This window comes from Eulemur rufifrons, chromosome 8 (assembly GCF_041146395.1).
Source record: "Eulemur rufifrons isolate Redbay chromosome 8, OSU_ERuf_1, whole genome shotgun sequence".
NCBI classification, from domain to species: Eukaryota; Metazoa; Chordata; class Mammalia; order Primates; family Lemuridae; genus Eulemur; species Eulemur rufifrons.
The window spans coordinates 28,868,241-28,888,248 of NC_090990.1; the positions used below are offsets into that span (position 1 = coordinate 28,868,241).

General features: G+C 40.8%; 1 protein-coding gene across 6 annotated transcripts in view; it reads left to right on the forward strand.

Moving 5' to 3' along the window:
- Positions 1-380: 380 nt before the first annotated feature.
- Positions 381-20,008, forward strand: part of NFYC (nuclear transcription factor Y subunit gamma) — a 73,249-nt gene continuing 53,621 nt past the window's right edge. For 3 of the 6 annotated variants that reach the window (XM_069479793.1, XM_069479795.1, XM_069479796.1), the window contains exon 1: positions 381-545. The gene's annotated coding sequence lies outside the window, so the exon portion shown is untranslated. Of the gene's footprint in view, positions 550-16,092; positions 16,345-20,008 lie in introns of those variants that run through there. The other 3 variants (XM_069479792.1, XM_069479794.1, XM_069479791.1) reach the window with 2 other exon arrangements.

Genomic DNA, 20,008 nt, shown 5'->3' on the forward strand with positions numbered 1-20,008 from the left:
CTTTTGTGAATTTATGGTGCTAGCAGCTATCTTCTTTAACAGCGTGCTTAATAAGCACGCCTATGTCGTCCGTCCCCCAGCTCTTTCTCCCCAAATTAAAAAAAAAAGAAAACCTACAAAAACTACTTATTCACTAAAATTCAACTGTATACACCACAGCAGAGATCCACAAGGATAGCATGTCCTACGGAGGTCACCAGGCAACGCCTCCGGATCCCTTGAAAAGAGGCGGGGCCCCAAACTCTCAGATCTCATTCTCTCTAACGCGGTTGTCGCCCCTAGCAAATTCTCGCGAGACTTCAAGCAACTCCGCTTCTACGCATTACACGATACTGAGAATCGAGGCGCCAGGAGAGGGGGAGGGGAAGAGGGGAGACGGTGCAAACGGCGTGGCCGCCATCTTGTTTGTGCCCCCGCTTTGCGCGCGCTCCGTTCTCCGTGACGCACGCTTCCCCCTCCCTTCTGCCGTGCCCGGGCCTCTGCGTTGCCCGACTCCGCAGGAGCGCGGGGGCGGCTCCTGTTCTTCCCTGGATTTCTAAGTAGAGGCGTGTGAGTGTGCGGGAGCTCCCGTGGGCAGGAGGGTGAGAGGGGAGCGGCGGCGGGGGGAGGGGCAGCGCTTCCCGCCTTCGGCGGAGACCTCACTTCCCTCGCGCGGCCGCTGCTGTAGTTCGGTCCGGCCTGCCCGCCGCCATGTTATGTCCTCGCCAGGCTCGGCGCTGTCGCCGCCGCTGCCGCGCTCGTGGGGTCCGTGCGCCTAGTCGGCCCGGCCCGCGGGCTTTCTCCCATTGGCGGAAGGCGACGGCGGGGGGGCTCTCTCGTGATTGGTCGGTGGCGGGGAGGCCGCGGACCTGGCACCTTATTGGTCGCGCCGGCTCAGGCCTTGGGGGTGATGAAGGAGTCGGAGGCTGCGGGGTTAAGCGCGAGTTGGGCTTGGGCAGCTGGGGCAGTGACCCCTTTCCGCGCAGGCATAGGGTGGAGGCTGGGGCGAGCCTTAAGGGAGGAGGAGAGGCTGATGGCCTGGCTGGTGCTTTGGGGGTAGCTTGGGGTATGGCATGGAATGGGGGACACTCCTAGTTTCAGAGCTGATCTCTCTGGTACATGCACAGCCCAAATGAGGGTGTGCAAGCCCCTGGGGTTCCAGGCATGGAAACACCAAAACCCGAGTTACAGGCTGAAAGGGTCTTTGAGATCCAGGGGTGCTGGACTTGGAGTGTGACCCAGTTTGAGAATGACCCTGAAGTCCATGGTCTGAGTGCATGGTATAGGAAGAAAAGCATCAGGGGTAGAGACACACTTGAACGATAGAATCAGATCAGGGATTTTGCTAAAGAGTGCGAACATTTAAACAGTGAGGCTTTAGTGAAGCCCTGGAGTCCAAAGTTACCTGACCTGGCATGTGATGTGAGGAGCAAGTAAACAAGAGAGAGGGATCCTACTGGGTAGGTGTGGCCGGTCTTAATTAACTGAATGCCAAGCCTAGGAGGCACAGCATTAAGTAGTGTCAGGTCTAATGTGAGAAAGTGCGATATAGGAAGCAGTCTTGGGAACATTTTCTGGTGTGGGAAATATATTAGGAGAGCAGTTAAAGATTGAGTCTCAGGACCGTGCAGTCAGTTTTGACATGTTATATATGAAATTCTCGGTTCTAGGAGGAATACAAGTCATGGCTGAATTTTCAAAGCTGCATTTCTAGCAAATGTTAGGGACTTAGCAGTTATTTGTTGAATGAATATTGTTAGGTTCCCCTCTAAGAGGAAGGTAGCTACCCAGATTTTCTGAATCTTGGCTCATTTATATCCTTGTATATGTGCCTAAAAATACACCCGTTCTCATATGCACTTTTAATTTTTTTAAAAAATAAGCAGGTCCAGGGAGAGAGGGAGAGTCCTGGTAACACTGTGAAGCCTCTGGGTCCAGTTATGCCTGAAGAGAGCTTGAATTTTCCATTTATGTAAACCAATAAATTCTCTTTTTTTACTTGAACTTGAGGTAGATGTCTGTCACTAAAGCTAAAAAGTTCTGACCAATACATCCTCCACTTAATATTTTTCCACAGTGTCAAATCTGTTCTTTGTTGCCTCTAATAGAGATTTGAATTCCATCAAAAAAATAAATAAATAAAAAATAAGTGGCTCCAAATGAAAATAAACTACTGCATAGCTTATTGCATCTTCCCATAACAGCATTTGTCAACACTTTCTGGTTCGTTGATTCTGGTTTGTTTGATTTCTGGGTGTTAAGAGTATATTTAATGGGAAAGTATAATTAATAAGAATTGGCTGTACTTTTCTGGGATTCAGACCACAGAATTGTAACCATATAGAATATGGGTTCTTCAGCTAGATACTTAAATCATATCCCTTGGTTTCTTTTTTATTTTATTTTTTTACTTTTTTTTTTTTTTTGAGACAGGGTCTCGCTCTTGCTCAGGCTGGTCTTGAATTCCTGACCTCAAGGGATCCTCCCACCTTGGCCTCCCAGAGTGCTAGGATTACAGGCGTGAGCCACTGTACCTGGCTCATATGTCTTGGTTTCTGTAGTGGAAGGGAAGAGTCACAACGTAAATAGCTGGATTTTTGCTGAACCTGGGTAGATAATGGGAAAAAAAAAATATGTGGAGAAACTTTAAGAATCTGCATTTTTTAAAACAGGCTTCAGAATATTGCTGACATGGTCTTTCTGTATATGGGAGTATTAATAATTTATGTCAGGCAGTGAGGAACTAGCAAGTGCATAGTGTAAAGAGCTCATTGGGGAGGTTTTTCAAGCATCTCCAGTTCCTTATGTCTCCAAGTACTAGGACCTATCCAAAGAAGGCCTAGTGCCTTCTTCAAATTGTGGGATACTGATTTCTAGGATATGCTTATCCTGAACGATGTTTAGAATTAAAATTGAGTATGACAAAACATTTGCCATTCCAATTTTGTATGGAAACCTTTAACTCAGGTTCTCAGGGGGAACCAGTGAATTGGAAGTCTTGATAGCTTTATGTCTTGATGTGATTAGGTGAAGGCCCCCCTACCCCCGCCGCTTTATTTGCAATAACATTGCAGTGTGAAAGATAGTGCATTTTGTACATTGGCCATCTCAGCCTTGTTTGGCTCAGTCATGAAGTTAACCAAATATGAAGAATGTGATGGCATCTGTAACTTAGTTTCCTTTTTACTGAGTCTAGACAAGGTTACAAAATCAAGCATATACATAAATCTTTTTTATTCAGCAAGTGTTTCTTTCTTTCTTCTTCTTTCTTTTTCTTTCTTTCTTTCTTTTTTTTTTTTAAGAAATGGGGTCTTGCTCTGTTGCTCTGGAGCCCAGTGGCATGATCATGGCACATTGCAGCCTTGAATTCCTGGGCTCAAGTGATCTTCTTGCCTCAGCCTCCGAAGTAGCTAGGACTACAGGTGTGCCACAGCACACCTGGCTAATTCTTTTTATTTTTTGCAGAGTCAGGGTCTTGCTGTGTTTCCCAGGCTGGTCTTGAACTCTTGGCCTCAAGCGATCCTCCCACTTCAGCCTCCCAAAGTGTTAGGGTTACAGGCGTGAGCCTCTGTGCCCAGCCAGCAAGCGTTTCTTGAACAATCTGCTCTTCCACACCATTGACCACCTTCATTTCACATTAGCCCCTTACACCTGTGGCCACCTTGTTATCCTCTGCAACTGACCACCCTTGAAATGTTGAATTCTCAGGAGGTCTACTCAGAATTTATGTTTTAAGGCCTGAATTTATGTTTAAAATTTGTGAACCTCAGCTTTGTCTTCTAAGCGGAAATCATACTGATGCTTTATACTTACTTCATAAATGATGTCTGTGTCATCTAATTTAACACATTAACTGCCCTGTGAGTTGTATTTAACTCATGCTGGTTTTGAGCCCCGGGCCTTGTGAAGCATATGTAACTCATGGCTCTTCACGTTGGGAGCTGTGTGAACTATTTTTCAAATTGCATATAACTAACACACAGAAAACAAAAAGTAACAAATTTTTCATTAAATTAGAAACGATTGTTTTGTTTGTGAAGTTTTTATTCTATTTTCATAATAAAACACTGTGGCCCTAAGGGGAAAAAGTTTTTTTTCTACTGTGGCAATGTGTCAATTCTTAGATATTCTGTTATCTCATTTATGCTTATACATTATTCATTTGGTTAAAACTGATTAGTTGTACTAGAGAAGATGCAAGGTATTTTTAACTCCATTTTATTTACAAAGAAATGGAGGCAAAGTGAAATGAGAGGCCATGCTAGATGTGTTTTTGAAGCAATTTTGAAATTCACATTTCATCTTTTCTTGTTTTGAGCCAATTTCTGTAATAACACATTTTATCTTTTAGTTCAAAGGTACTGAGCCCCTAAGGGTCTATGTATCAAACTCAGGAATAATATCATAGTTAGTACTTTTATTGAGTGCTTACATGGTACCAGTGAGAGTATAAATTTATTATATATTATATATTATCCTCACACACTGTGAAGTAGGTACTATTACCACCCTCATTTTTACATATGAGAAAACTGAGGAGTTAAGTATAATAATTTGTTTAAGGTCTCACAGCCAGTAAGTGGCAGAGCCCAGATGCAGACATGGGTGGGTAACTCTAAATTCTTACGTAATTTGTGGAGCCCTTACTCTTAAACACTGTGTTATATTGACACCACAAAATATTATGGGAAAAGAAAAAAATCCTTTTGTCTAGCTCAGGAAGTGACCTTTAGTTCTTTTAGGCATGTCTTTTGTACTGAGGTCCTAAAGAGAGAGATGACCTTGACAAGGTCACTTAGCTATGCAAGGGCAGAGCCAAGTCTTGCCCAGATCATTGGATTTCCAGACAAGTGCCGTGCTGATAGATAGCATTGCCTCTCCTGTGGAAGCATTGACTTGATGGGAGAGATGACTTTAAGTGACAAGTTTACTTCATTCATAGGAGGGAGAATGGCAGAGGACGTTATTAGGGTCACAGATGACGTTCTTGAGGTACATTTTAGCCTCAGGCATACAACTTAGGAAGAACATTCCTTAGCCAGCAAGTTGTTCTTTTCCATTCTATTTCTTGTTCTCAGAGGAAACTGGTTGTGAGTTATCTGATGTCTTACAGTCTCTCTTTTCATTTTGTTTATTCAGTTTTCCATGCATGCACCGTGACAAGTTAGGAAGGCTACAAGGTCATTTTAGTATTTTCCTGCAGAGACTCAAAGCACCAAACATAATTTAAGTAGATTAATTAGAAGAGGAAATGGATTTTAAAAAACTTTGGCCAAAAAGTGCCCTTGGGAGGGGACAGCATAGTTGCTGATTGGAGTGAGACTTAGAAAAGAATTCAGGGCCGGGCGCGGTGGCTCACGCCTGTAATCCTAGCACTCTGGGAGGCCGAGGTGGGCGGATCGTTTGAGCTCAGGAGTTCGAGACCAGCCTGAGCAAGAGCGAGACCCCATCTCTACTAAAAATAGAAAGAAATTATATGGACAGCTAAAAATATATATAGAAAAAAAAAATTAGCCGGGCATGGTGGTGCATGCCTGTAGTCCCAGCTACTCGGGAGGCTGAGACAGGAGGATCGCTTGAGCTCAGGAGTTTGAGGTTGCTGTGAGCTAGGCTGACGCCACGGCACTCACTCTAGCCTGGGCAACAGAGTGAGACTCTGTCTCAAAAAAAAAAAAAAAAAAAAGAAAAGAATTCAGTCTCTGCTGTGCATTTACCCTCTGTGCACTGGGGCAGATTCTTAACTTTTCTGAGCCTTAGTTTCTTACCCTGTAAAGTAGCAGTAAGAATACCTACCTTATAGGGAAATTATGAGAAATGAATACAATAGCATATGGTAGATGCCTATTACTGGGAGAACTTTAATAAGTAAGAGAACACATTTTCTTTTTAGAACAGCACATCTGTCCTGACAGCCAGGTAGTGCTTCCTTGATAAGGAAGGAGGCCTTTTGTAATTCCTCTGTTATGTACAGTAAGATTTCCATATGAGAGAACAACCACTTGATGTGAAAGAAATAACCTGAATTTAGTTGTACTGTTGTGGTTTAGGAGCTGATTTTCAGTAGGCTAGTGTGGGGTTAGTCTTACTTTTGAATGTACAAAGTAGTAGGATCATTTGTTTCAGAGAAAGTTGTCTCCTGATCTCTGTTAATCCCCAAGTGTTCAGTAGTAATGATTCTCATGAGATGAATACTTTTTCATATTTGCCAAATAGCAATGATTATTAAAATCACAACAATGGTGGCTGAGTGTGGTGGCTTATGCCTGTAATCCTAGTACTCTGGGAGGCCAAAGTGGGAGGACTGCTTGAGCTCAGGAGTTGGAGACCAGCCTGAGCAAGAGTGAGACCCCATCTCTACTAAAAATAGAAAAAATTATCTGGGTGTGATGGCAAGTGCCTGTAGTCCCAGCTACTCGGGAGGCTGAGGCAGAAGGATCGCTTGAGCCCAGGAGTTTGAGGTTGCTGAGAGCTAGGCTGACACCACAGGACTCTAGCCCAGGCAAAAGAGCGAGACTCTGTCTCAAAAAATATATATAAATAAATAAAATCACAACAGTGTTATCATTCTGACCAGAAGGAGAGATTTGCATTGTTAGTCATTTTTAATTTTTCTAATTGTAGAAATTATCAGTTGAAGTAGTAATGTTGGTTTGCTTTGTGTGATTTGTAGTCACCTGGGTAACATTTTCTTTGAAGTAAGCAGAAAGACAACGTCATAGAATGGTTCAGGGAAAAATCTCTCTGCCTGCAGAAATTTTTGCCAGGTTGCAAGATTGGCTATGCTCTTTCCACACTTCTCCATATTTTAGCAGTGATATACCTGATAGCAATGAGACAACACCTGCACCTATTTTCAATATGGGGATTGCATTTTCCATTTTGGTATTTTGCTGTCTGCAGACTGATTAATTCTAAATCTAGTGTACTTTCTTTTATACATTGAGAGCTTTCTAATGGGTAAACTTTAGATGGAGTTAAGAAAGCTGGACTAGAGTGTAACCTTTGCATTTGAATGTTTCTAATAGAATAGGTTTAAACTAAAGGTTCAAATATCCATGTCCACGGTATATAAAGTGTCCTATTTAAATGAATACTCTTCATTTAAAGTCAATGGTATATCCTTATTAATAAGGTTCAAGAATTGTTCTATTCTTAAATACATTCATGAGTATGAATTATAAATAATGATTTTGAACAGTGTTTCAATAAGAGGAATAAGATGACTCATAGGAAATTATATTGTATAAATGATATTATATATATAATGATATATTTTGTATCATGTCATTGGCTTAAATCCCTAATTACTGTTATCCCTGTCCTCAGGAGCTGTAAATTGTCTGGGAATCTATATGAAGTGAGATTCTTTGCCCAGTGTTAAAAAAACATGTCCGTTCAACACTGGCATTAACTGTTTATTTTAAAAGAGAAAAGAGAAAGGGCTAATAAAGTACATACTACCTGCACAGTTGAACATCCTTGTCATTTTTAACTGTCTTTAAAATTATTACTTTACCCTGAAGGTAAGTAGGATAGAATTTGCTCATTATCAAATGACAAAGTTGGGGCCTTTTAAGAAGCAAAGCATGTTTGGTTGGCAATAATTTGGGAGGCAAAGGATTGCTATTTATGGTGGTATTTAATGTCATTTTCAGTAGTACTAAATTAAAAAGGGAAATGCCATAATATGTGTAAAACTAACCATTTTAGAAGGTTGTCAGAGTAGAGTTGCCTTGAGTCTTTTCCTTCCACAAAAATTTGTAAGTTGGCTTAGAGCAGCATTTCTCAAGCTGTTCCGTTCAACATTAGTTCTATATGATGATAATAAGTATCCTTTGGGGGTGAGGAAAGGATCTTTGACAAAATAATGGCCAAAGTGAAGTACATTTCTTTACTGCAGAATTATTATTCAGAGCCTTTGTGCTCATGTGCCTTATGACCCTTCAAGATGGAAGATACATTATGCAGTGTTACTTGAATTTATTTGGTCATGGACCTCTGTTTGTGAGAACACCTAATAAACATTTTAATGTTATGACTGGTGTGTGGTGGAACCCATTTGATCAGTTCTGGTATAGTTTATGAATAAGAAAATGAATCATCTTGTATAGGATAGCTTGGCCAATAGTGGAAAAGAACTTTTCTGGGAACAAGATAGATCTTCAAAGTAACATAGACTCTTAGGGATGAATGTGACTTCAAAGGTCATCTAATCCAATTGCCAATAACAATAATAATAGTTGCAGCTATCATTTTTTTGAGCACTTGCTGCTTATCAGGCACAGTGTTGTCATTCTACATGCATTATTAACCACTGAGTCTTACTGATTTTTCTCTTAATATTTCCCATTTATCTAGTTTTCTACATCTTTTCTACTACATTTTCCAGTAACCAGATCACTGCAATATGCTGTTTTCCCTGTCATTGGCTAGAGTGCTTCCATCCTCCTACCCTTCCCCCTTCTCCAGCTTATTCTCTGTGTACCCAGAATGATCTTCTGAAAGGATAATTCTGATTTTGTCAGTCGCATGCTTAAAAACTCTTTAGTTCCTTACCATTGTTTTAGAATAAGGTCCTATTGGGAGGCTGAGGTGGGAGGATTGCTTGAGGCCAGGAGTTCAAGATCAGCCTGGGCAACCTAGTGAGACCCTGTCTCTACAAAAAATTTTTAAAAATTAGCCAGCCATGGTGACACATACATAATAGTCCTAGCTACTCGGGAAGCTGAGGCAGGAGGATTGCTTGCATCCAGGAGTTTAAGGCTGTAGTGAGTTATGATCACACCATTACACTGCAGTCTGGGCAAGAGAATGAGACTCTTCTCTCTAAAAAACATTAAAATTAAAATTAAAAATTAATTGAAAAAAGAAAACAATTCTAGTATCTTAGCTTTGTTCAGCTGTTTACCTTTTTTTTTTTTGAGACAGAGTCTCACTTTGTTGCCTGGGCTAGAGTGAGTGCCGTGGCGTCAGCCTAGCTCACAGCAACCTCAAACTCCTGGGCTTAAGCAATCCTACTGCCTCAGCCTCCCGGGTGGCTGGGACTACAGACATGCACCACCATGCCCGGCTAATTTTTTCTCTATATATTTTTAGTTGGCCATATAATTTCTTTCTATTTTTAGTAGAGACGGGTCTCGCTCTTGCTCAGGCTGGTCTTGAACTCCTGACCTCGAGCGATCCACCCGCCTCGGCCTCCCAGAGTGCTAGGATTACAGGCGTGAGCCACCGCGCCCTGCCAGCTGTTTACCTTTTAAACTTTACTTCTAGCCTCTTGCCTCTGGGCTGCTTCTATACCAAACTACAGCCCTTCTGGGAAAGTAGTGGTTTCTGTCAGCTCCTTTACACGTGCAGTTTGCTTTGTCTTAGTAGACTTCTATTCTTAGGATTTTAAATCTCCCAAGAATCCTCCGCTGACCAGCTGAAACTTAGGTAGGACCTGGGTTAGGTACTCTGCTTATGTCCTCCAATAGCATGATTGCATTTGCACGTTAACTCTTAACATACAGCATTATGATTGCCTATTTTAATTTTTCTCTTTCTTATAATAGACTTTAATCTCCTTGAGGACAAGGACTCTGTCTTGTTTAGGATCCCCAGAACTGATTTAGCACAATGGCTATGCTTATAAGTATTGATTGAACAAATGAAATTACCCTAATCCTTACAACCTTGCAAGATACTTTATAGGATAGGAAACTGGCCTCAGTGGGATTAAGTAACTAACATAGATCACTCAGCTAAAATGTGGTGAGGAGGGATTAGACTCTAAGTCTGTCTAGTTGCAAAGATTGAGCTTGTTTTCCTGCCACTGCACATGGCTGCTGTTTCACATCTTGCCTTTACATATCCCTGTCAAGTATTCAAATAGCCTGTGCTTAACAACCCTATCCATAGCTTCTGAGACAGGTTGTAGCATTTTTGGACAGCTCTGAGAGCTGAAGTAGGTCCCTCCAGAATAGTTTTCCATCCCTTGATCTTAATTTATGCTTTGGAGAACATAACTTATTTTTAAAAAACCAATAATACAGAATTTATAATCTACTCAAGGTCTCATTTATTAATAGTTTTTTTTTTTTCATTTATTAACCATTTACTGAGCAACAGTGCTATGTTCCGTTATTCTAATGACAGCATCACTCAAAATGTTTCTGGGCTTTTTTGGGGGATTATCTTCATAACTTCTATCAGATTTTTTTGAAATATGTCAACACTTTCTTTTGGTTTTTTTAATCTTGAAGGTGAGTTTGATTTGGGAAATAGCTCGTAGTTGTTTAGGACCAAGTCAGGTGAAGGATATGGGTCAGAAGTTGTATTCTGGCAGCCCTTGATTTTCTTCGATTTGATTATTAGGGTTTTTTTTTCTTTAATTTGAACCAACATCTAAAATGGAATTTTGACTTGACATTATAACAATCTGGCTTTTGCTTCTTTTAGAGAATCTGAAGTTCTCACTGCAGTGGACTGGCATTCCTACATGGCCCTTTTCAGTTGGAGCTGAGTAGTGGTTGGCCCTTTAGATGGGACATACACTCACCAGTTCTCAATCCCTGCTATTCCCTGTTACTTCACTGACACTGTGGCTAAGATTGAGTTTGATTTCTATCTTTGTACTGAGCACTGGAAATATATGTGGACATAAGTAAGACACTGTTGCTGCCTTCAAGAAGCCCTTCTGTGATAGAGCGACATGTTAAAAAAAGTAGTTATGTGTAAGTGCTATAGTCAAGTGTATATTTAGATATTAATTGAGCACCTACCACATTCCAGGTTATTATGCTGAGTGCTTTCACTTATTTCATTTAAACCTTAGCACTCCTGTGAGTTGATGTTATTTTTTCCATTTTATACGTGAAGAAATGGGCTCATAAATGGTTAAGTAACTTGGCCAAGATCATACAGCTAGTAAGTAGGTAGATATAACTCAAAAATCTGTCTTCTGACATTCTCACCCTGCATTTGAGAGCATTCAAGCTTGAACCAGGTAACCAGAGTTACTGGTTTTTGTCTCATAGTGATCTGAGTGTTAAAGGGTGAGAAGATGCGGTTGTCTGGTGTAGAGGACTGCTGAGATCCAGGAGCAGGGAAGATTGTGAGTTGGAATCTCAGAGATTCCAGTCCACAGTAATGACAGGCTAGAGAGAGAAAGCTATAGTAAGTGAATGGTTTCAGCTGCCAAATAGAAATTCAAGGATAATTTGACTTCTCTTCCCACTGTGGCTTGAATTCTACTAAGGTGACTGTTGATGAGCAATGGGAGTTGAAGTGTTTTCCTTACAAACTGCCAAGAACTAATAAAAACTATACTGAAAACCTTCACAAAGTATCAAGGGACATAATTGGTTTAATCTGATACATCAGAAGTAGAAGGCCGGGTGCGGTGGCTCATGCCTGTAATCCTAGCACTCTGGGAGGCTGAGGCGGGCAGATCATTTGAGCTCAGGAGTTCGAGACCAGCCTAAGCAAGAGCAAGACCCCCGTCTCTACTAAAAAAATAGAAAGAAATTATCTGGACAACTAAAAATATATAGAAAAAATGAGCCGGGCATGGTGGTGCATGCCTGTAGTCTCAGCTACTTGGAAGGCTGAGGCAGAAGGATTGCTTGAACCCAGGAGTTTGAGGTTGCTGTGAGCTAGGCTGACGCCACGGCACTCTAGCCTGGGCAACACAGTGAGACTCTGTTTCCAAAAAAAAAAAAAAAAGAGTCGAAGGGGAGACTTTTAGAATAATAACCCGTCCTTGGCTGGAACTGGTGGTGAAAGGCGTGGATTTCCAGCATAAAAACTGGAGAAGATTTTTAGAAGTACCTGGTAGTCCTCCGGTTCTGCTCTTTATGGCTAAGGAGTTGCTTTCTGCAGGGCCTCAGGGTATGCTAGAGATAGAAGAGAGACATTCCCTCAAAATAGCTTTAGGGCCTTAAGCAGGTCTTGTCCCTCTCTGAACCTTAACCCTCTGTAAAATGAGAAAGTTGGATTGGGTGACATTTAGTACTTTCTGCTTTTCAATGCTTATTCAGGCACAGTACAATATACATGTATGAACTCATTTAATCCTTACAATGTCACTCTCATACAGATAGTGATAGTTTTACATTATAGGTGACGAAACTGATGCTCAGGGTTAGTCCAGTGTCATACAATTAATACGTAGAGTCAGAATTTGAAACTAGTGCTACCTGACTCCCAAGCGCTTAGTTTTGCCATACTGACACTAAGTACTAGTCAGTGAGCTTGTGAACGTGTTCTCCCTATTCTTCTGCCCCCCAGCCCTACCCTTCACATGAACTTCTTTGCCTCCTGGCAGCTGACTGGCCCTCAGTGTTGTGGGGTTAAGAGAGGCAATAGTGTGGGTAAGGCACACAACTGGCCTGCTGGCCTTCTCCCTTCTCTTCCCAGGCTGGGAATAGCTATTCAGAATCTGTGATCCAAATCTGTCTTGCTCTGTTGCTCAGGCTGGGGTGCAGAGTGGTGTGATCACAGCTCACTGCAACCTCGAACTTCTAGGCTCAAGCGATCTTTCTGCCTCAGCCTCCCAAATAGCTAGGACTACAGACATGTGGCACCACACCCAGCTAATTTTTCTTATTTTTTGTAGTGATGGAGTCTCGTTATGTTGCCCAGGCAGGTTTCAAACTCCTGGCCTCAAGTGATCCTCCTGCGTCAGCCTCCCAAAGTACTGGGATCACAGGCGTGAGCCACTGTGCCCAGCCCTGATCTAAATTTTTGAGAAAAGAATTATAATATTATACCTGTAACTGTGTAGCTTCAGGAACCACCTTGTAAGGCATCTTGTTAACATATCCAACTCTTATGTGGATGCCATGGTGAAATTGCCTCACAATCTCTTAATGTTAATATCTACTATCATTAATTTAGTTGTTGTTTCAAGTCCTTGTAAATTATAAATGTGATTTGTTGCTGGTTAAATGTTCCTAATAATTTAGTAATAAAATTTGTATCAGTTTGGCCGGGCACGGTGGCTCACTCAGGCCTGTAATCCTAGCACTTTGGGAGGCTGAGGTGGGAAGATTGCTTGAGGCCAGGAGTTCCAGGTCAGCCCTAGCAAGAGCAAGACCCCATCTCTACAAAAAATAGAAAAATTAGCGAGGCATGGTGGCACGCACCTGTGGTCCCAGCTACTCAGGAGGCTGAGGCAGGAGAATTGCTTGGCCTGGGAGTTTGACGTTGCAGTGTGCTATGGTAATAGCCACTGCACTCTAGCCCGTGTGACAGAACAAGACCCTGTCTAAAAAAAAAAAAAAAAAAATTTTGTATCAACTTGTAGGGTGCTGTTTTGTCATGTCCTTAGCTAGGTCTCTAACTGTTAGATAAAATGTAATATTAGTCAGATTTGTAATTTTTAAATTAGTGAAGTTAGATAATCGTTTATGTTATCTGTACATATGTGGCCCTTGAGAATTTCCTTCGATGTGCCCTGGGTGCTCCATGCGTTCGTAAGCAGTGTGGTGCAGTAAAGGGAGTACCAGTCTCCGTGGGATGTGAGTTTGAATCTAGACATATGATGAGGGACCAATCATTTAACTTCTTTGAATCTCACTTTTTCTCATTTGTAAAAGGGAGTTACAGTGAGAATTAGAGGGGTAAAGTCTAAAATATACCTAGCACAGAACCTGGCTGTAGTTGGTGTTCAGGAATTATTTCATTGTGTGCAATGAGTAGAATGTATATAGAGAAATTAATATGGCAAGGTGGGCCGGGCGTGGTGGCTCGGGCCAGGCGTGGTAGCTCATGCCTGTAATCCTGGCACTCTGGGAGGCTGAGGCAGGCGGGAGGATGGCTTGAAGTCAGAAGTTTGAGACCAGCCTAAGCAAGAGTGAGACCTGGTCTCTACTAAAAATAGAAAAATTAGCCTGGTATTGTGGTGTGTGCCTGTAATCCCAGCTAGTCGGGAGGCTGAGGCAGGAGAATCACTTGAGCCCAGGAGTTTGAGGTTGCTGTGAAGGAGGCTGATGCCACGGCACTCTAGCCCACTTGACAGTGAGACTCTGTCGAAAGAAAGAAAGAAAGAAAGAAAGAAAGAAAGAAAGAAAGAAAGAAAGAAAGAAAATAAATGTAATATGGCAAGATGATAGGACAGATCATCTATTTCAGGGCCATGCTGAATCTCTCCATATGCCAAGGATGAGTTCTCATGTAAGGTCAATTGAAGAATTTCTAGAAAAGATCTCATCTACCTGGCAAAATAACTGTGTTGTTTGGACCTAGGATACTTAGCTTTGATTGGACGAAGCAGATCTAAGGAGATTGTTAAAGGCCTCAGGTAATGGTGAGATGCTTGTTGAATGTTTGGTTTAAAAAAAAAAAAAGGCATGTTAATTGATTTCTACCATATTAGAAGTTACCTCTTAAAATCTAAGCAATTAGGTCCAAAATCCATCAGCAAATCTTTGACCACCACTTGTGAACTTTAGCATCCCTGGAATGTCTTCAGTAACCACAATAAGCCAAGTAAGAATACTTATATCTCTCCTGAGATGACCCCTGCTGCTTATTCTTGAAATTGTGGTAGAAAAAGTTTATTGTCTATGATATCAAACATTAAAAGCTAATCAGCAACATTTTGTGACTGTCCAAATTAGTTAATCTGTTAAATCTAAAGTGCTTTTTTTTCCCCACCAGTAGAGACGGGGGTCTTGCTCTTGCTCAGGCTGGTCTCGAACTCCTGAGCTCAAACAGTCCACCCACCTGGGCCTCCCAGAGTGCTGGGATTACAAGCATGAGCCACGGCACCTGGCCTTAAAGTGCTTTTAACCGTACACAGTCGGCCCTCTACCTGTGAGTTCTCTACCCATAGATTCAACCAACTATGAATTGAAAATATTTTTTTAAAAAAATTACATCTCTACTAAACATGTGTGGCCTTTCTTCTTGTCATTATTCCCTGAACAATACAGTGTAACAGTTACTTAGCATTTACATTAAATTAGTTATTACAGGAAACCGGCAAACACCTGTAGTCCCAACAACTCAGGAGGCTGAGAGGATCCATTGAGCCTAGGACTTAGAGGCTGTAGTGTGTTGATCCCACCTGTGAATAGCCATTGCACTCTAGCCTGGGCAACATAGTGAGACTCTATTAAAAAAAAAAAAGTAGGATCTACATAGGTTATATGCAAATACTGCACCATTTTACATCAGGGACTTGAGCATCCAAGGATTTTGGTGTCCACTAGAGATCCTGGAACCAATCTCCCGTGAATACTGCGGGAGGATTGTATTCACTGATGTTCTCCCTTTGCCATCTCTCCTCCTTTATCATTATATTTCCCTCTCGGGTTTCTCGTAGACTTTTTAGAAATGCCACTGTCCCTGCCACTAACTTCATACATTACCTGAAAATTTTTCCTAATTGGATTAGTGTTTTAAAATGAAGTGTTTTGCCGTGGTACTAATCTGTGCATTCAAAATTACCAGTAACATAATGACAGATGTCTTTTAGAAATTCTGCAAACTATTGTTTGGCCTTCGGCATCACTCTTTGTTAGTGTTAAAGAAGCTGCATTTTCTTTGGGTTAGCCCTACCCAGTTTTCTTTTTCTTCTGTTAATGCCTCGAGAGAAAACTGAAGATAGTCACAACTTTCCGACCTTGTGCACATTGCTTTTCTGGTTTACTGCCATAGGATACTGTAGCAGTATCTTACAGACATCTTTGATGACCAATCAGAAGCAGTTAAATTACCTTAAAATTTTTAAATGGAACTCAGACAGCCAATAAGGGATCCTGTGGGTGGGAATTGTAACAACCCTTTCACTTGGTTTTATGAACAATTCTAAATTTGCAGTATCCTGTTTTGGAAGCACATGATGTCCTAGTGCATCTGCTATGTGCATTTGCTGGGCATTTCCAAGCCTTAAGTTCCCTTTAGTTTGAAGGCTGAATCTGACCCCTGTTCTGCTTCTCAAGGTAACTTTAAAACAGGAAGTGTACAAAAGAGGTAACTGATGACGTGAACAGCCAATCATGGCTTTGTGTTCTTAGCTGATAAAGCAGCTCAGCCAATGGGACCACTGTGGAGGCAAGGTTTGGTGTCAAATAGCATGCTAGATTGAATGCCTTTGACTGTTAAAGTGGAAGGAGGTTGCAGGGCTTCATTGGAGCCTCGGAGTTTTTCACTGAGGCAGGGGTCAGCTGAAAGACAAAGAAAAATGGCGAATAGTTTGTTGGGGGGTGGGGGGACAGCTGTTCGGGTTTTCACTGGAGTGGACATTCCAGACTCAGGTTTCTGCATCTCCAGCTGCCTTTTGTTTCCTCCGTCCTTTTGGGGGGGAGGGATAGGAGTGACTTTAATTCTCCCTGTCCGAGGAGATATAAATAACTACATTTAAAATTAATGCAGTTCCCGGTAAGTTTAATTCTTTGTTTTGTGTTGAAATGGTAGAAACTGTTTAGCTTCAGAGAGTGTAGACAAGTTGCACTGTTTCAGAAAATGGCCACTTTACATTCCATGCATACCTTTTGGTGCACCTAGAATACCTTGCTCTGTTTAGATTTTGCATGTCCTTCAACTAGGATTTCTTTTCCTAGTTCAGTATCGACCAGATCAGGTACATGAAGAAAGGATAATCATTTTTCAGGGCACACAGATGCAAAGCACTTTCTCTTTGCGTTGGATAAACTTAACTGTTTTCCAAATAATTTTCCTTTGTTCAAGTGCACTGAAGCTTTCCTACAGAATAAGCTGAGTTATTGTAAGAGTTTTTCTATTTCCATGCACTTTGTTGACATCTGTTTTCAGAGATGGAAGCAACACTATTGCTGTTAGAAATTTGTGTGAAAATATGATTTGCACTGATACAGGTTCTGATGGTGAAGGCCCACATGCAAATGTGAAATTCTCCCATAACTTACTTGATTTACCTGTCTGCCTCTAGATTCTAAGAAGTACTAATTAATTTAGGAATAATCTTTGTTTTAAAATGTACATTTTAGCTTAGAATGGTGGTTAGAAACATACTTCTCCACTTACATTGACAGTGACAAGAGCAAATCTTTATCCACCAATTTCACACATTTTGTCAGGTGTTGATTGGGTTCTTTAGAATGATGTGAGCAAAATGCTTTTCATTTTCTGTATGAAATATTTAAAATCCTAATTACCAGCAGTTTGTGAATAGGAAAGTTAAGAGTACAGGCATCTTATCTTTTGCCCTTGATATATTTTGTCCCCCCTCTTTAGGGATATGAAGCTAATGTAGGTTGCTAATCAGTAATCATCCAGTTCTTGTGAATAGTAAAATCTTCAATCCCATGTTCTAAGATCTATAATACACCTGATTTTAAAAAGCATTTCTTTGTTTTCTTTTTATTTGCAAGTACGAAATGAAGGTCATTGGAACATTTCTGCAGCAGACTCAGTGTGGAGCAGTGAGCCAGCAGCACTCAGTCTCTGGATAGGGAAAAGGAGCAGGCCTTGTTAGGGAAGTTTCAAGGGTGTTGATTTACCTTCCCTAGCTTCCCCTCTAGTAAAGGATTTACCTGAAAGGACTGATAGGGATTGAGATTTGGGGCTTTTTGAGTTACACTGGTATAGCAGTCAAAGTTCCTGGATGCAGGCCTCTGTCGTTGCTCGCAAAAGTGACCTTGAAAAACTGCCGAGGAGTTGAAAGATTGAAGGACAAAGTTTGTTTATACAGATTTAGACTGAAAAGCTCTATTTAAGATGAAAAGAGACTATACTTCTGATGTTGAAGTTGAGTGGTTAGTAGGAGTATGTTATAGATTCAAATTAGGAATTTTCAAGCAGTAAGACAATAGGGCTGCATTCATTCTCTCTCCCACTCTGCTTAGTTCCCTCCCCCTAGCAAAAATATTCTAAATCCTTTTGGTATGATAGTTGAGTGAACTGCCTAACAGATTCAGAATTCCTTGCATGCTACCTTGTCTTCTTTGTAATCTAGTGAGTTCTTATTGAAGGATAGTATTTTAGGAGTTCAAATTGTATTTGTGAAAACTTCTTTTGGGAGATTAGAATACTTATATAAGAAAATGTTCCTTCTGGGAATTTAAGTCCTAACAGAAAGGAGTATGTGTTAAGGATTACGTTTTAAGAAATAATTATTTTAAGTTTATTTTTTACAAGTCATTGATTTATATGTTACAGATGATTCCAGGTTTTATATATGATTAAAGAAACATTTGTAGATACTGAATTGACCCTATTGGCCCTGGGAGAAGGCCTGGAGCAGGGGAGGCAAAAGTGAAGGGGCACAGTATGAGGCCTAGATAAAACTCTGTAAACTTAATAACTTTATGGGTTTAGCTTCTTGGAAAGATGCCCAACCACTGCCTCTAGCTTAGGTTCTTCATAACCTTTTTAGGGTCATGGACTCTGAGACTCTGACCCACTACCTGGATGTACATGGGCATGCCTATGCAACACTTCAGGTGACTAAGATATTGTCTAGTTTATTTCAAATAGTGTTTATATGATCTCCTCATATAACACTTTAGCCAGATAAATGTTTTCCAGAGTAATGAAAAAAACTTTACTTCCAGGAAGAGCAGAGATCTTCTAGGGCTATCACTTGGGCTATAGGTGGCTGTGTATATGGGTGGGGAGGCTTTGCTGGTGTCTGAGATTGGGACATTTATTTGCTCTGATTACAATCTTTGAGGCAGCATGGTACAGGCCATTTAAAGTCGGGAGACCTGTGTTCAAATCCCACTTGGCTCTATCACCAGCTTTGTAGGCTTGAGCAAGTCAGCCATTTAGTGTTAGCTTCCTCACATGTAAAAATGGGACCTAAAAATAGCACCTTCTTATTTAGTGGTGAGTCTTGAATGAGATCTTGTATGTCAAAGTGCTTTGCAAATTGTGAAGTGCTACATAAATATTAGTTGTTGTTAATCCAGACTATTGGGGGATGAAATGTTTATGAAGATAGGTGTGGCATCAAGAAAAAAATGCCAATATTTTAATATATTTACAAAGGAGTTTGTTTAAATCTGACACATCTCTTTTTAAACTTGTTCCACATGCCTTCACCTGCATATTCCTATTTATGCTGACATGACTATCTATTTAATGCATACATTGAGACCATCAAACCTTTACCCATCAAGATTCCTATGAAGGAATTTTGAACTCTGTCGAAAATGGAGGGCCTCACAGAATAAGATGAAATGGGAATGCTGATTTTTTTAAAAAACTCTTATTAGATTTAGGAACCTCTCAGAATAAAAACTGTGAGCCTGTTCTGATTGTATTCTGAGATTTGCATTATAATGCAGGTAAGTTGTAATGGTTGCAGATGTTTTACCAAGCAGAGGTTATGTTTTTTTAGTTTGTGCATCAAATATTTATAAAGTAAACTGGAATCAGTTTTTTGGTTTGCTTTGTGGTCATTCTTTCTGTCAGTTCCTAAGCTTGAGAGGTAGTTACAGCTTGCCGAGGAGTAGCAAGTAAGTAAATGTTGGAATGAGTACTTTAAAAAAAAAAATTGGTCTGTCATCAAAAATCTAAACTCTGGCATAAATTTTACATAGTTGATACTTATTGTAAGATACCTTTCTAACATAAGTGGTGGAAACTCATGGGGATTTCTTTCACCCATTTTACATGCATAGTGTTGTCTATTTTTAGGACTTCCTTTTTTTCCCCCTGAGGCGGGGTTGATATTTTGTGATCTATTTGATTTCCTGTTCTATTAAGTCACTTCCTCTCAGGCATGGTCAGTCAGCATTGGTATCTACCTCCTTTGTGTGCACTGAAAGAATCATATTCAGACAGAATGAGGTTTGGCAAAATTGGCGTTGGCCTTATCAAATAAAATTCCATTTCCAGGAATGGATATATTTGAAAACAGCAATCATGGTCACTGTGGGCTTTTGTTCCTAAAATAAGATGAGGTCTCCTTTTAAAGAAGCGATATATTTTTATGAGGGCTCAATAACCCAAAAAGCATTCTTAAAGCTGATCATGAATGAAATGATTCTTGCCCATCCCTATCCCCCAAAATATGTGCATACAGAGTTCAAATACTACCAAATTAAGCAGATGGGAATCG